General features: G+C 41.1%; 1 long non-coding RNA gene across 1 annotated transcript in view; it reads left to right on the top strand.

Annotated features, from left to right (window-relative positions):
• Positions 1-66: 66 nt before the first annotated feature.
• LOC108390516 (uncharacterized) overlaps positions 67-16,021 on the top strand; it is a 38,466-nt gene continuing 22,511 nt past the window's right edge. The window contains exons 1-3 of the long non-coding RNA XR_001851527.3: positions 67-317; positions 10,358-10,508; positions 10,709-10,811. This is a non-coding gene — a long non-coding RNA (uncharacterized lncRNA). The remainder of the gene's footprint in view (positions 318-10,357; positions 10,509-10,708; positions 10,812-16,021) is intronic.

Here is a 16,021-nt window from a genome sequence, read left to right as displayed (position 1 = left end):
GGAGGGCGGGACGCGTGAGGCTGCGCGGGGAAGCGGAGCAGTGGCCGCGCTCCGCCTCCCCCGGGCAGCCCGCCAGGGTGCCTAGTGCGGAGCGGCTCTGCCCCCGGCTGCCCGTCCCTCCTATACTGAGGCTGAGTATTCGCGGGGGGCCTGGAGACAGATTCCCCCTATAGGATTTAGGTAGGGTGGTGGAGCTTCCTACACCCCCGCCGCCCCCTCTATCCTGTCCACCGCCGCGTCCTCTCAGGTACTGGGCTGCAAACCTGCGAGCCTGCGATTCCTCTCCGGCCTGCACCTCACGGCTCCGAACCCAGCAGGTAGGATCAGCACAGGTTCCCAGTCCTGTAGCCCCTGTACCCAGGGACACTGGCTGCTGCCTCTCCACTGACTGAAACCCTAGCTTGTCTCCCGCCTCCTCGCAGCACCTCTCATCTGGACGATTGAAAAAGCACCTTGACTTTGATTCCTCCTCTCAGTTTTAACGACGGATTCCATGTTAATTTCCCAAAGCACAGCTCTGCTCATTCAATCTTTCTATTAAAAACCTAACCAATTTTACTACCATTTATTGAGTGCCTATTCCCTCTGACAAGTATTTTACAAGCATCACTGCTCCTTATACCATTAAACAAAAATATAGCCGTTTTACAAAGGAGAAACACAAAGCTCAAAATAATGAAGTTAACTCTCCTAAGGTCAAAAACGAGTGTGAGGCTTGGCTAGGATTTGAATCTGTGACTGTGTTGGCAATATCTGTAAAGCTTTCATTGCACCCTGTCACTCTAGCCTCTCACAGACCTGCATTTTCCCTGTATGCCCTCTATTTGTTCCTGCCCCTGTGCCGCACCAATTCCCCATCAGGGCCTCTTCCCTCTAATTCACCCATTGGAATTTGACTTCTCTGAATGTGCAGCTTTCACTGTGTCTCCAGTAACACTGTGTGGCCCTTCTGTCTGAATTCATGTACTGTTTTGTTTATTTAAATGTTTTCCTGTGTGAGGATTTTTCTAATGCACATTTAACCCACTGGTTACATTGTCCTCTAAACATCTAACCCAATTGTTGGCCTCCTTTGTTCAGGCTCCTCTGAGCCAACCCTGAGGGACCCCCTCCTGTGCCTGCATCTTGAAAAAGGGGACATTGAACCTGAACCAGACAGTGGGAATCAATAATAGTGATACTCATGACCTCTAGTTTTGTGACAACAGATACTAACTTTATTAACTATGTATAAAAAAGATTTTTGGCAATAAATATGTGTTGATTGCTATAAAATAAAGGGCACTTAGTTATGTGTTCTTAACTCTAAGATGTCACTGGTTATAAGAGGCATGGTTATTTTCTGTTGCCACCAAGAAAGAAAAAAAAAGTTACTAAGTAAACTATGACATTCAGTTGATTTGAAAACTTGTGGAGATATTAAAATGTGAAATAACATGCAGCATGCAATTTGTAAGAGATTGTAAGTTGCGTAAGAGTCCCTGAGTGTTGTTCCTGCTCACAGCCATTTCTACTTTATTACAAATGAATCTCTTAAAGGACAAAGATCTCTGTTTCTCCAGGTTTTCTCTCACTCCGCACACCCAGAGGCTGCTCAATAATTGTCAAATGATTAACAAAACTATTCTTGATACGAGATCTAACCACCTATTTTAGTTAATAAACCAGGTATAGTGAAATAGGCCTATTACTCAGCATGTTCAAGTGACAAAAGCATTTGGGAATCAGAATACATGGGATCTAATGTCTTCATTCCCATAAGCTCTGTCCTACCCGAATGCTTAGTGTCTCTTCTGCAAATTTCCTAACGTGTGCAGGCCTCTGCTCCTACACCTGCAACTTTGGGGTACTAACGTTACCTTCTCTTGTCATTGGGAGGATTAAAATTGCTCAGGCACTTAAAAACACAGCGGATACTGTTAAGAGCTTGACTATCTCCACTCTTATGGTCAAGTTGTTTCTGCTACCAGGAGTTGAACCCATTTGCTTTAAAAGCATTGCATTGATGCATCCTTTTAAAGCACAGATTATTAGGTGTTTCCTTTATCTGAAGACTTTGATATGCTGTGAGATACTTCCTTTTGCAATTTATTAGGTATTACAATTGAATAATGATGAATGTGTATGTACTATAGACTAAAGATATTGTATGTATTATTTATGCAATGGTTTTAGGAATAAAATATGATGAAGCAGAACTTGGTAGGAGAGAGGTAATAACTTGTACTCATTGAGGGTTGGATATAAGCCATTACGTATCATAAACACTCTAATTTGGTTTATCTCATTTAACCTTGTTGGTAGCCTTGGAGGAAGGTGCTATAATTTCCCTGATGTTGCAGACCAGGACACTGGGGCATAGACAGAGCAGGTAATCTACTTGAGAGCTAGTGATGTGAGGGTAGGGTTCAAAGACAGGTACTGTAGGACCAGAGTCGTGTTGCTCTGAAGGCTTCTCTACGCAGCTAGGGCAGTAGGGCAGGAAGTGTGACCCGGAACTCCCAAGTCACCAAGAGCTGAAGAGAGTGGGAGAGGAGACACTAGGGGACTTCACAGTTCCTCAGAGGCATCACTGCAGGCGCTAGTTGATGTTTCCCTGGAAATCATACCCAGGGAGAGAGACTGATTTAAGAGATCGGGGGTGGGATGTGGGGGCTGATATCTGCAGCAGCAGAAGCCCACTCAAAATATGGAACTTGACGGGAGGAACATTCAGAAGCAGAGTTTACCTAGCCTGAGAGGGAAGTAAAGGAGGTCGTAATATTTATGTGTGAAGCAGGGCAAAGCAGAGCTCCCTCAGCCAAAGTTGCATACATGGTAAATTGTCTACTAAACATTTACCAGGGAAAGAAAGCAAGACCAAGAGCTATGGGAAGACTTCAAAGGGAAATTTTCCTTTCTACTCATGAGACAATTGTCTCCTCCATCTTTGCAGGAAATGTTCATTAACCCAGCATGCCTTCTTGGTCAGTGGCTTACAGGGGAGGTGAGAGGTGAGACTGATCTTAATTAAGAAGTGATGAGCAAAGAAGGTTCAGTTACTTTGGATTATACCTGGTTGACTTTGATTTTTACATTTATTCTGCCTTTGAGTTCAAGCTCAAAAACATACTATACACTGAGGATGGGCTGTTTTATACTATCTCCCCCCTCAAAAGGCCTAACTAATGGAACCTTGCTATTCCATTGCAGGTTATTATTGTCCTCAGGCATGATGAGCCATTTTGCTTTTGGGCTTCACCCTTTCAGAATGGGCTTTAATTTATTGTTTTAAAAATCATTCCCTCACCGATCCCTGTTGGCTATGCTACCCAGGTTCACTCCCGTTAAAAAAAAAAAAAATCACTTGCTCATTAAAAAAATGGGCATTTGACTTAAATATTCATAATGAATATGGTAGCAATACCACTAATAATATCAATTCGATGACCAGAGCCCCTAACATCTTTGATATCTTTACTGTGTGACAATGATAACTTACTTTCCCCTGAAAGAAACAGCCGCTCTGAGAGTGCTGGCAAACCAAGTTTTTAGCCTTAAAAGCTGAGGCTGAGAATTAGGCTTAAGGCCATGGTGTCTCAGGGGAGAGATGTGGGTTGGAGGAAGAGATGTGAAAGTCATCAGCATCGTTGGCTGGTCGTAGGCACCTTGATAGTGATGAAATTGCCTGGGTAGAGCATGTAGCATAGGAAAAAAAAGAGTCTAGACAGGCAGGACAGGAGGGACATCAGTATTCAAGGGAACAGGTAGCAGGGGACATAGCACTAGGGAGAATAAGGAAAAATTGTGATGTCGGGAGGGGGAATTCAGGGAGCCACTGAGCCAGGAAGTCAAGGGGAGAGTATGTTCTGAGGAGTGATGGACAGTGTCAAATGCTGCCAAGAATTCAGGGAGAAAGAGACCAGGAAGGTCTCTTTTCTGTATGCATTTTCTGTAGCATCAAGAATGCCTCTGACCTTGACAAGAACAGTTACAGGGCAGGTTGGGGGCTGCAGAAAGCAGAGGGAGAGATCCAAGGAGTCTATGGGTGGTAGAGAAGTGGAGACAACACAGCTTGGTTGCTAAAAGGAGGGGGGAAATACGGAGCCAGTAAGTGAGGAGGAGGGGTCAAGGGGGGTGTTTTCTGTTTGTTTTTTTAATATGACAGAGATGGGGGCAAGTTTTAATTAGAAAGGAAGGAGCTAGGAAGAAGGAAGATGTCAAAGATCCAGGAGCGAGTTGGCTGAGTGAGTGGTATTTCTGAGAAGTTAAAAACAGGTATGAGTTGGAACATGGGTGGGTTGGATCTATCTTCCATTATAAAAAGAGGGAAGGGTATAGGTGTATGTACTTTTGTAGGCTGGAGGTGAAGAGTGGTGTGAGCTCATGTCAGAAGGCTTTTATTTTCTCTGGGAAATAGACTGAGAATGGTGGAGCAGGTAGTGGGATAGAACAGGTACCATTCCTTCCCTATAGGCAAAGCGGAGGCAGACAGAACAATAATCGGAATAAGTCATCAGAACACAGTTGTATGCAATACTAAGAAGGCAGTGGGGCTCTGTCCCGCTAAGACTTATATAGGGTGGTGAGAGCATCCTTCCTGCCTCACGTCTGCAGAGGGTGTCTTGTGTGCAACCGAGACTCCCCTGAGTGCTGCCCACCCCAAGCGAACGAGACAGAGAGAGAGACGGGAGTTCCCTCCTCATTGCCATCTGCACAAAGACCACCTCCCACTCAGCACTGCTCATCCAGGGTGGGGCTCCTGCCAGGTGTTTCACTTTAGACATGTTCCAGCCTTCAGGGGAGACCCACTCCCTACCCACACTAGTGACGATGTTTCCTCTGCCTCCTCTGAGAACACAGCACATAATCAGTAACACAGATATTTATCCACCAGGGAATTGCTTCCTCTCATTTTTGCTTCTAAAGTACAAAGCAGGAGCTCATCTCCCTAAGGTCTGGTTTAATCTTAAATTCATCTGGTACATGTTCATTTAATGCCTATATGTTCCTAGGTAGGCTCTGGGGTTCTATACCAGAGCAGCAAGTAAAACAGACAAAAATCCTTGCTTTCTGAGAGGTTACATTTCAACATGTAAATAGACTGGCAATAAATAAATATGCTAATAAATATATAATAGGTCAGGTGGTGTGTGATAGGAGGGCAAGGTGTGTCAAGGTGTCCCACTTAGGTAGGGGGTGACATTTGAACAAAGACCTGAAGAAGTGAGGACAAAATCAAGCAGATAGCTAGGGGAGTTTTCAAGTCAGCTAGAAGGGCATGTGCAAAGGTCCTGAGGTGGAGAGTATCTGGTATATTGCCAGCAAGGAAGTAGTGTGGCTGGGGGTGACTGAGGAAGGGAGAAGGAAGTAGCAAGAGTGACTGCAGGCATGGGCTCTATAGCCGAGCTGCCTGGGTTTGGGTCCCAGTTCCACTGCTCACAAGTTGGGTGACTTAAGCAAGTTATTTGTCCCAGCAACACCTCTAGGTTCTCATCTGCAAAATGAGGGTAATGATAATATCTACCTCACAGGCTTTTTATGAGGATGGATAATTGTAAAGCCCTTAGTGCTCTGCCTGATGCAGTGAGTGCCCCTTAAGTGGGCAGAAGAAAAATGACTTGGGATGGTGTGTCGTTAATTTCATGCGCCAATGTTGCTGGGCTGGGATATCCAGACATTTGGTTAAACATTATTCGGGGTGTGTCTGTGAAGGTGTTTCTGGATGAGATTAATATCTGAATCAGTAGACAAGTAAACCAGGGTGCCTGCCCCAGTGTGGGTGGGCCTTATTCAATCTGGCAGAGGCCTGAATAGAACAAAGTAGGGTAAGAAAGAATTTGGGATCTTTGCCTGGATTTGAGCTGGAATGCAAGTTTTCGCTCAAACTGGAACTTAACACCCCTGGCTCTCCTTCATCTCCAGTTTTCGGATGGGAGATTGTGGGACTTCTCACCCTCCATAATCACATGAGCCAATTCCTTATTATAAATCTCTTTATATATATAAAATATATATAATATATACAATTAGAAATACATAACTAGCTATAATCAAATAGATTATCTATGCTTATAAAATCTATCACATAGTGTCTCTGTTTCTCTGGAGAACCCTAATACAGGTGGGGTGCAGGGCAGATCATGTAGGGCCTGGCAGGTCATTCATTGTAAGGGCTGTGGATTTTTTCTGAGTAAGAGGGGAAGCCATTGCAGGGTTTAGAAGGACTTCTCTTGCTGTTGAATTGTTGACCATAGATGGTAAGGGCAAGGGGGGAAGCAGGGAGACCAGTTAGCAGGCCCTTGAGGTAATGCAATGATGATGTTGATGGCATAGAAATGGTGAGACGTGGCTGGGCTCTGGGTGCACATGAAGATACAATTAATAGGACTGTGCTGGAGAAATGGGATGTGAGGCGTTGAGGATGACTCCAAGGTGCTTGGCCCAAGCACGTGAAGAATGAAGAACCTTAAAAACAGAAGGTGTGGCCCAGCAGCAGCCTGCTTCTCTATGGCCTTCCCCAGGAGGGAGGCACAGAGGCGTCAGTTCACCTCTGCTGCCCTCTTCTTTGCCTCAGATACTCTTGGTTGCAATTGCTCAAATAACCCCTCAAGTAACCATTAGTTGTTTTTTTTTTTAACACTTAACCATTTTAACATTTAACCATTAGTTTTACAGCAGTCTGAATTTATGCTTAAACATGGACATTTTGTTCCCTGACCTCTGCTCAAATCCTGCTAAGCTGTATAGCTGTGCTGTGCTCAGAGTCCTTTGCTTCCTACGGGACGGGACACGGTTTCCCAAACATTGCCATTTCCCACCGTGGTTTCTGCTCCCCATTCACTAAACTAAGTGAATATAGTTTGCATTGCAGTTTTCACTAACACAACAGCCTGCAAGAAGGGGGAATTCAAGGCTGCCCCAAGATGTGCCATATTGATGTCCATATTATTTCAGAACTGAGAACAATCAAGGCCCAAAAGACCAAGAAACAAACTTTGACTTCCCCATCACCCACATCTTCAGAAAAACAGTTTGGGTAGAGGCCCTGCTCCAGGAGAGCTGTCCCACAGAGAGCTACATTCAAATGGAAACTGAGTGCAGCAGAGAACCTCCAGGGGTAGAGGAAATTTCTTCCTCCCCAGCAACACTCTGAATTAATTGTATATGTGGCATTCTAGCCAAAGTTGTGTAACCCGAATGTAACTACAAAGACATCAGAAAAACCCAAATAGAAGACAATTCTATAAAACTACTAATCTGTGTTCTTTTAAAATACCAGTATCTTAACAGACAAGAAAAGGTTGAGGAATTGATCTAGATTAAAGGAGACTAAAGATTAAATTAAATGCTGTCTGTGATTATGGACTGGACCCTCTATCAGGAAAAGAAGGCTATTAAGAACATTAGTGGAGTAATGCTTACATTGAAATAAAGACTGTAGATTAGATAAATGTATCAGCGTTAAAGTTCCCCAAATTGATGACTGTATTGTGGTTGTGTAGGACAATATTCTTGTTTTTAGGAAATACACAGTGAAGTATTAAGGGGTCAGGGGGCATGATGTATGCAACTTACTGTCAAACAGTGCAGAGATAAATTCTAGTACACACGCGCATGTGCATACACACACAGAGCCCACTCCTTTCACCTAATATTTGAGTGTTTTCCTCCTAGTTTACTATACTCCAGCCACACGTATCTTCTTTGCATTCCTCAAGAATGTAAGTATGTTCTAGGTCAGGGTCTCTGCATGCACTCCCTATTCCTCCCTATTCTGCTCCCCCAGAAACTCACTTGATTTGAGAAATTTTCCTTCTCAAAATTGCAGTGTCAGACCACCTTTTCAGAGAGACTTGCCTTGACTACCCAACCCTAAGCGTTCCCTCTTTCCCAGAGCACTTACCAGTATCTGAAAATATGTATTTCTATGTGTTTTCTTCTTTTGTCTACTTCTTTCCACTGGAATGCACGTATCATGGGAGGATAAACCCAGGACTCAGTTCCCAGTGCCTAGAATGGTGCCTCCATTTGGAGGGCTGCCCATGGCTGGAGCCAGCCATGTACCATGCACCTTTGGGTACAGGGACTCTGCCTTGCCATAAGGGCTCTCTGTGACTTATGGCTCCCAAGCAAATTCTTTCTGTCTTTCACTGGTATATATCAGAAACATAAGCTCTCAATATATATTTACTGAATGGATGAAGCAGGGATGGGGTGAGATGGTGTAGGGGGGAGGGGGCAGGGCTCTAGGAGGAAAGTTGGCAGCATGAACGCGGCCAGTGGAGTGACTGTGTGTCTGTGTGTGGCAGGGTCTAATGTTTCCTCTTACACTAAGTACATTTTTTTAGAAGGGAGAAGGAAAAGGTTTTGTAAAATATGCATATTTGAAGCTTCAAGGTTGACCATGACAAATCAAGTACTCTAGAGACAGAGAGATCTCTGAAATAAATGGCTTATTGAGCCTTTACAGATGTAGCTGGAAAAGGACTGAGTTCTGGGAGAGGAAGTTTCTGCTTCACTAGCAGCAAGGCCAGTTCACAGACAAAGCTTGTCTACCAGACTCAATAAATGGGGCACATTTCTGAGGGGTTTCTGGGAAAGAAAGTTTTCTTTAAATTCCCACCGGCTACAGATAAGGAAGGTGGGCTAACAAGAAGTGGGGCAAGTCCTGGGAGAGGTGGTTAGACCACGTGGATTGATTGTTGATTAAGGTCAGACACTGGTCACATGCAAGGGGGCTGGGGCAGTCCTGGGGACTTCCAGATGATTGCTGATATAACTTCAATCAGGAATGTGGAGTTTTTGGTTAACTACGGCCCATGGCTATTGACCGATGACCTTCCCTTGTCTCCCTTATTTTCCTGCCCTTATGTCACTTAATTTAGGACTTTTCACAATTTTTCCTTATCATTCCCCCCTCTCAGCAAGTTACTTTGTAGAAATCGTTGCTCATGCATGTCTGTTGTGAATTTAAGTATGTTTAAAATGACTCTTACATTCAGGGCATTGTTGCATGTTGCTAGGAAGGCTCACGTCCCATGGAGGAGGGAGAGGTAAAGGTAACATCAGAGAGAAAAGATGTCCCAGGTCAATTATGGACAACAAGATGGTGTGAGAGAGAGAGAGAGAGAGAGAGAGAGAGAGAGAGAGGGAGAGGACCATCAGTGAGCACTCGTTGGGGATGTTCAGTTTTCCTTTAAAGAGTATCTTTTTCTGGAAAGGCATAGGTGACTAATCCAATCTGTTGAGCAAGCATAATGTTGGCTGGGGTTCAGTTCCTAGACTTACATAATTGGGAAGAATAATCAAGTATAAAGTTTAGATAAAATAACACTGAGCAAAATTAAAAGAAGGGCAGCAAATACCATCTGAAAGGTGGTTTTAATCCACGAGCCTTATGCCCTGAAATATTTTAATATCTCTCCTAAATTGAGGTTGGATCTCACAGGGCCTTATTTTTGTAATAGTCATAGCCTGATGAAATACATTCTAAAAATTTTGTGATGTTGCTTGGGCTTTAGATTTCTGTAGCCTGATCGCCCATCTTTAGTGTTAAGAATTATGACTAGAAAGAACATAGAGGAAATATAGATTAGGGTGGTTTTGAATCTTTCAGAATATACAGGCCTGGTCTGGACTCTTGGGTGCAAGTAGGCGACTTCAAGATGTCAGTGGCTTCTCTTCCTAGCGAGGCTGAGTTTGAGACAGGAGATGCAAGTGCCGGACCATTAGGGTGGGTTAACCTTTTTTAAGTAGGATGTGCAGGTCCGGGAGCCAATTCCTTGGATTTTGGCTTCACAGAGATCCACAGGTAGTACTTGGAAGAGATCCTAACAATCTAACAATGGGGTTTTCAATAATTTTTGTGGAGATGTCTTTTTCAGTTCACAAAACCTGCAGATTGAATTCTGTGGGGCTGAAGATCACTCTCCTTGCCACTGTAAAAATAGTGTTTCACCAAAGAGTGATTTTTATTAATAGCTTTAATAAGATCTTGGAAATAAGCAAGGATTTCCCCTTTTATAACTGGAGAGTCTAAGGCCACCAGCGAAAGATGCATAGGTCTTCCTGTTATGATTTCAAAAGGGGAAAGCTTATGTTTTCCAAAGGGAGTGGATATCAGATTCAAAAGAACTGTAGGTAAGGTTTTTTGACCAAGGAATTTTGGAGACTTCCAAGAATCTGGCTAACTGAGTCTTTATAATTCTGATTATACTTTTTACTAACCCAGAGGATTGTGGATGGTACATGTAATGAAAATATAATATTGGCAAGATAGCACATACCTGCTGGATAATTTGTCCAGTAAAATGAGGTAGCCTATCACTATGTGGAGCAGAAGAGGTCCCCTAAGTTGATTAATTTTCTCTATCAGTATTTTAGGCACAGAGGTGGCATGGCAAACAGAAGAAGCTCCAACTCATCGAGAAACATACATGCAAAAGCTAGAACATACTGACAATCCATACTGAGTGGCAACTGAGTGAAGTCCAGCTGCAGTTGTTCAAAGGGTCCAGAGGAGGAAGGTAAAAACAGAATTTACTAGGGAGCCGAGAAGAACTGAGTAACCATCTTGGGTCTCTTGTAGTTTTGACTATCTATTGATTTTTATAATACTTATTAACCCATGTTAATTTCTCTGATTGAGGAGCAGACTGTTACCATGTTTTAAGGATACTAGGATGGCAAAAGTCTGGCAACAAAAAGTTCTTTCTTTTTTTCATAGAAGCAGAATGGACTTTATCCACATGTGCCACAATTTTCTATAGATCCTGCTGCCGCTGCCTGAAAGTTTGCAGGAAATCAGTAGGGGCATTTCCCTAATTCAGGTCAGTCCTTTTAGTGTGAGCCTCAATTTTGACGACAACAATTTCAGAAGGTAAGAGAATAAATACAGGTGATAACTTTATACCAGGACCTATCAGATTTCTAGGAATTTGTATCAGATTTCTAGGAATTCCACATAATATCTAGACCAGTTATATACCTATGCAAATATAACATGCAGAAGGCTTAGTACTACTTCTTATTCGGCAATGTATCTCAGACCACTTAACATATTAAATGAATCTATTTAGTTTAGTGAGAATTTGATTTTGGGAAGTTTGTCGGAAGTATCAAAAATAGGTTGATTTTTTTTAAACACTTGGTTGAATAGGATCACTGTCAAACAATATTTAGTTATCTATTTAACCAAAATGACAATTAATGACTTTACAAATATAGGTTCAACAGTTGCTTGCAAAAGTTACCTCCTTTAATATTAAGACTCAGTTTTCTTAAGTAATCAAACATCTGATGACAAAGATGCCATGAAGCACAGAATTTTTTTTTCTGGCAATTACTTTCAAAGAAGAAAAGTCCTCACAATCTCCTATATCAAGAGTAAACCAAGTCAGGCAACTTTATCTTTATCTATCTATCTATCTATCTATCTATCTATCTATCTATCTATCTATGTATTTATTTTTGAGAGGGCACCTCTCATATTTATTGATCAAATGGTTGTTTACAGCAATAAAATTCTGTATAGGGGACTCAATGCACAATCATTAATCAACCCCAAGCCTAACTCTCAACAGTCTCCAATCTTCTGAAGCATAACGAACAAGTTCTTACATAGTGAATAAGTTCTTACATGGTGAACAGTGCAAGGGCAGTCATATCACAGAAACTTTCGGTTTTGATCACGCATCATGAACTATAAACAATCAAGTCAGATATGATTATTCATTTGATTTTTATACTTGATTTATATGTGAATCCCACATTTCTCCCTTTTTTTAAAAATAAAATGCTGAAGTGTTAGGTAGATGCAAGATAAAGATAAGAAGCGTAAGTTAGTGCTGTAAGAAGGCAAGTGTAGATGATCAGGTGTGTGCCTATAGACTAAGTATTAATCCAAGCTAGACAAGAGCAACAAAACATCCACGGATGCAGAAGATTTCTCTCAAAACAGAGGGGGTGAGTTTCTAAGCCTCACCTCTGTTGACCCCCAATTTCTCACTTGATGGCCCCCCTGAGACTGTATCTTAGGTTGTTCCTCCCTTGAGGAATCTTACCCATCTCTGGCTAACCAGCTGTCTTCCGGGGCCATACAGGGAAATGTAAATTTGGTAAGTGAGAGAGAAGCAATATTCTTTGAAAAAGTTAGCTTTTTACTTCTTTGCAGATTTATGCCCTGTGGCTTCTATGCCCAGCACTTGTCTTGAGGTATCTTTACCACTTGGAAGAATTATGATACTTGGTAATTTAAAATATGAGGCACGAATTCTACTAAAGGCTGTAATTAGGAAGGAAGAAGAAAAGCTATAGAAGTAGCAGACAGAAGAAAACATGAGAAGATTGATTATTTCTTTGACATAACTTCTTGTAGAGTAACATAAGCATGTATAGGTTTTCACAAACTACTAATTAGATTGTGTACACACATTAACAGAATAGGAATATAGATACATAACAAAAGCAGACCTACAATTACTGGCTATATCCAGTGAAACCAAGAAAACCAGTTAGGTAACCCAGGCATTTGTGAAAACTTCTCAATAATATGATGGATATTGTCTAACTGATTTTGAATAGTTTGAGAAAAATAAGACAAATTAAAACAACACATTCCTGGAAACTGTTCACATCCCATATGTTCTTTTAACAATAGATAGTCTATAGCAGCACAATTTTGAAGCACTGCAACTCGCACTCCTCCTAATTCTTGGTTGAGTCCCGACAATATAGAACTAGTCAAATTTGTTGTTTTATTGTATGCACAGGCCAGCTTAGGTATCTCCGTCTGCATTCCAATGGCAAGTCCAGGAACTGGCGGGATGAAAGCAGCTACAACTGCAACAGCGCCAGGATCGTTGCTGAAGTTTTTTGATGGTCATCTTCTGGAATGGCTCTTCCAGAGGATGTTGATGTTGGAAGTTCTTCTTCATACTGTATCTTAATTTGCTTTCTGGGTAGCCAAATTAGGCTTTGATCCTCTATAAAAACACAAACAAACCCTTTGCCCACACTTTAATATGACCTTTATACCATTGTGAAGAACCTATTGGAGACCACCACACAGGAACTGCTTTTTTTTTTTTTTAGAGAGGAAGAAATATTATCAGAAAAATGCACTTACATAGCTGATCATCTGACACCCTTTAAAAGATCAAAATTAAGGATATGTAAAGCATGCATTAATTGTTGATTTACCGTTAATTTTATCCTATCAGGGAGTAACCCCTGCCTTTTTCTTTTTGTTATCATTAATCTACAATTACATGAAGAACGTTATGTTTACTAGGCTCTCCCCTACACTAGGTCCCCCCCACAAACCCCATTACACTGTCCATCAGCATAGTAAGATGTTGTAGAATCACTACTTGTCTTCTCTGTGTTGCAAAGCCCTCCCCTTTCCCCCACCCCCCACATTGTACTTGCTAATCCTAATACCCCCTTTCTTCTTCCCCCACCTTATCCCTCCCTTCCCACCCGTCCTCCCCAGTTCCTTTCCCTTTGGTAACTGTTGGTCCATTCTTGGGTTCTGTGAGTCTGCTGCTCTTTTGTTCCTGCAGTTTTTCCTTTGTTCTTATACTCCACAGATGAGTGAAATCATTTGGTATTTGTCTTTCTCCACCTGGCTTATTTCACTGAGCATAATACCATCTAGCTCCATCCATGTTGTTGCAAATTATAGGATTTGTTTTCCTCTTATGGCTGAATAATATTCCATTGTGTATATGTACCACATCTTCTTTATCCATTCATCTACTGATGGACACTTAGGTTGCTTCCATTTCTTGGCTATTGTAAATAGTGCTGCAATAAACATAGGGGTGCATCTGTCTTTTTCAAAGTGGAGTGCTGCATTTTTAGGGTAAATTCGTAGAAGTGGAATTCCTGGGTCAAATGGTAAGTCTATTTTGAGCATTCTGAGGAACCTCCATACTGCTTTCCACATGGTTGAACGAATTTACATTCCCACCAGCAGTGTAGGAGGATTCCCCTTTCTCCACAACCTTGTCAACATTTGTTGTTGTTTGTCTTTTGGATGGTAGCCATCCTTACCGGTGTGAGGTGATACCTCATTGTGGTTTTAATTTGCATTTCTCTGATAACTAGTGATGTGGAACATCTTTTCATGTGTCTGTTGGCCATCTGAATTTCTTCTTTGGAGAACTGTCTGTTCAGCTCCTCTGCCCATTTTTTAATTGGATTATTTGCTTTTTATTTGTTGAGGTGTATGAGCTCTTTATATATTTTGGATGTCAAGCCTTTATCGGATCTGTCATTTACGAATATATTCTCCCATACTGTAGGGTACCTTTTTGTTCTATTGATGGTGTCCTTTGCTGTACAGAAGCTTTTCAGCTTAATATAGTCCCACTTGTTCATTTTTGCTTTTGTTTTCCTTGCCCAGGGAGATATGTTCATGAAGAATTTGCTAATGTTTATGTCCAAGAGATTTTTGCCTATGTTTTTTCTAAGAGTTTTATGGTTTCATGACTTACGTTCAGGTCTTTGATCCATTTTGAATTTACTTTTGTTTATGGGGTTAGACAGTGATCCAGTTTCATTCTCTTACATGTAGCTGTCCAGTTTTGCCAGCACCATCTGTTGAAGAGACTGTCATTTCCCCATTGTATGTCCATGGCTCCTTTATCAAATATTAATTGGCCATATATGTTTGGGTTAATGTCTGGAGTCTCTAATCTGTTCCACTGGTCTGTGGCTCTGTTCTTGTGCCAGTACCAAATTGTCTTGATTACTATGGCTTTGTAGTAGAGCTTGAAGTTGGGGAGTGAGATCCCCCCCACTTTATTCTTCTTTCTCAGGATTGCTTTGGCTATTTGGGGTCTTTGGTGTTTCCATATGAATTTTTGAACTATTTGTTCCAGTTCATTGAAGAACGCTGTTGGTAATTTGATAGGGATTGCATCAAATCTTTATATTGCTTTGGGTAGGATGGCCATTTTGATGATATTAATTCTTCCTAGCCAAGAGCAAGGGAATAGTTTCCATTTGTTAGTGTCCTCTTTAATTTCTCTTAAGAGTGTCTTATAGTTTTCAGGGTATAGGTCTTTCACTTCCTTGGTTAGGTTTATTCCTAGGTATTTTATTCTTTTTGATGCAATTGTGAATGGAATTGTTTTCCTGATTTCTCTTTCTATTGGTTCATTGTTAGTGTATAGGAAAGCCACAGATTTCTGTGTGTTAATTTTGTACCTGCAACTTTGCTGTATTCCGATATCAGTTCTAGTAGTTTAGGAGTGGAGTCTTTAGGGTTTTTTATGTATAATATCATGTCATCTGCAAATAGTGACAGTTTAACTTCTTCTTTACCAATCTGGATTCCTTGTATTTCTTTGTTTTGTCTAAACTTTATCTTTTAAACAGAGAGAAAACTAGATTTTAATTTTGTACCAGCTTACTTTTGATATTAAAATCATTTTAAAGAAATTCATTTTAATCTTAGCCAGCTTGACCACACATGAAAATTCTTTCCCTAAGATTCTTTTTCACAGGCCTTCCACAGTTTCCTTTTTTACATTCAGATTTTGTCCTAACTTTTCCCTCTTTAAATAGCCAGGCTCTCACTTTTAGGACAAAATTACTTTGTTTTCCCTAAATAAAATGCATCTCTATTCCTCCTACCTTCTTTTTTTTCTTTTTTAATTAGTTTATCTTTTTATTATTGAATTGTAAGAGTTTTTTATGTATTCTGTTTTTTTTTTTTTGAGAGGGCATCTCTCATATTTATTGATCAAATGGTTGTTAACAACAATAAAATTCTGTATAGGGGACTCAATGCACAATCATTAATCAACCCCAAGCCTAATTCTCAACAGTCTCTAATCTTCTGAAGCATAACGAACAAGTTCTTACATGGTGAACAAGTTCTTACATAGTGAATAAGTTCTTACATGGTGAACAGTGCAAGGGCAGTCATCACAGAAACTTTCAGTTTTGATCATGCATCATGAACTATAAACAATCAAGTCAGATATGATTATTCGTTTGATTTTTGTACTTGATTTATATCCTCCTACCT

Source organism: Manis javanica, chromosome 15 (assembly GCF_040802235.1).
Source record: "Manis javanica isolate MJ-LG chromosome 15, MJ_LKY, whole genome shotgun sequence".
Lineage (NCBI taxonomy): Eukaryota > Metazoa > Chordata > Mammalia > Pholidota > Manidae > Manis > Manis javanica.
Note: the sequence above shows the minus strand (reverse complement) of the source record. Positions and strands in the feature narration are given on the sequence as shown.